General features: G+C 61.4%; 1 protein-coding gene across 2 annotated transcripts in view; it reads left to right on the top strand.

The window, feature by feature from the left end:
• The window catches only part of GATA3 (GATA binding protein 3), a 21,277-nt gene that overhangs the window by 4,206 nt on the left and 15,286 nt on the right, over positions 1-1,785 (top strand). The gene's annotated exons all lie outside the window — the stretch shown is intronic.

Raw genomic sequence — 1,785 nt, 5'->3', positions numbered from 1 at the left:
AGACCGCCCAGGGGGGTCGGAGGGCCGCGGGCTGCTCTCACCCTCCTTTCTCTCTGCCGCCCCTCGCCGCAGGGAGCCAGGTGTGCCGCCCGCCTCTGCTGCACGGGTCCCTGCCCTGGCTGGACGGCGGCAAAGCCCTGGGCAGCCACCACACCGCCTCGCCTTGGAACCTCAGCCCCTTCTCCAAGACGTCCATCCACCACGGCTCCCCGGGGCCGCTCTCCGTCTACCCGCCGGCCTCGTCCTCCTCCCTGTCGGCCGGCCACTCCAGCCCGCACCTCTTCACCTTTCCGCCCACCCCGCCGAAGGACGTCTCCCCGGACCCGTCGCTGTCCACGCCGGGCTCGGCCGGCTCGGGCCGGCAGGACGAGAAGGAGTGCATCAAGTACCAGGTGCCGCTGGCCGACAGCATGAAGCTGGAGTCCACGCACTCGAGGGCCAGCATGACCACCTTGGGCGGGGCGGCGGCCTCCGCCCACCACCCCATCACCACCTACCCGCCCTACGTCCCGGAATACAGCTCCGGACTCTTCCCCCCCAGCAGCCTGCTGGGGGGCTCCCCCACCGGCTTCGGGTGCAAGTCCAGGCCCAAGGCGAGATCCAGCACAGGTAGGCGCCTGCGCGCCCCGGGGGCCGTCTCCCCTCCCCCTCCGCCTTGGCCTCCATCCCCGCCGGCTGGCCCCGCGGGGACCTGGGCGCTCGGTGCTCCGGCCCTCCCCGAGATGTGATTTCAGATGCGGGAAAGCATGGGCTGTGTCCCCTCTCGTTCCAGTGGCATCTAATTTAACCCCCCAAAGAGCCGGGGGAGGAAAGAGAAAACACAAACACAGACCCTCTCCCTCCCGCCCGCTGGGCCTTCTGGGCTCTGCCAGGAACCTTTAGTCAGTTTCCAAGCCCAAACGGAAGGCGAGGGAATAACTCTTTCGTGTTTAACGCTAAACCGAAACCTCCTGGAACCTAAACAACACAGGTCCCTACCCTGACCCTGCCCGGCCTCCCAGTGGCGCTGACTGTGCCTCCGGCCCAGCTGAGCCGGGGTCATGCAGTCAGTAGAGGACAGCCCCTCAGACAGCCGTGTGCACAGAGCGTGGGTCTGTGTTTTCTGTGGGCGACATGGCCCTGGCAAAAGCGGTCCACGTGGTCTCTGCGTGGCAAAGGGGGCTGGGGGCTGTGACCTCAGGGAGAGCGAGGTGGGCTCTGCCCTGGGAAGCAGCCGCCTGAAAAGCAAAAGTCACCGGGGCCGGTTACCTGCAGCATCGTCTAGTGCTGACAGCCCAGGTAGAGGCAGGAAGGCATCTTAGGACACATTTCTCGATTGATCTGAAGCCAGAGGAGGTAGGAAGGGCTGCAAAAGCTCCCCAGGTGTGTGTGTCTGTTTCCCCTGCTCATCCTCCCTGAAGATGAAGAAAGCACACCCTGGCTGACAGCGCGGTTTTTTTCTCTTGGTGTAGACACTTGCATGAAAAGACAAACAAACAAACAAACAAACAAACAAACAAAAAACCCACACAAAATACCCTTGCTTTAAAAAACGAAATGCTCCACCACGAATTTTCTTTCTAACCGAAGCAGTAGAATCAGAGAATTCGAGGTTCTCTGAGATGAAGTTGACTTATGTTTTTAGAGATGATTTTGTGAAGATTGATTGCTGTGTCTCCTTGGGTGGTGGGGAGGGTGTCCCTTTGAGGGGGGGGGTGACTGTCTCATTCATTCCGTCCCTTGCCCGTGCCCTCCCTGTAGAAGTGGCACAAATCACTTGTCTTTTATGGACGAGATGAGCAGTCT

The sequence above is a fragment of the Pteropus vampyrus genome, unplaced genomic scaffold (genome assembly GCF_000151845.1).
Source record: "Pteropus vampyrus isolate Shadow unplaced genomic scaffold, Pvam_2.0 Scaffold49, whole genome shotgun sequence".
In the NCBI taxonomy this organism is placed as follows: Eukaryota; Metazoa; Chordata; class Mammalia; order Chiroptera; family Pteropodidae; genus Pteropus; species Pteropus vampyrus.
The sequence above is the reverse complement of the archived record's forward strand: the minus strand, read 5'-3'. Positions and strand labels throughout refer to the sequence as shown.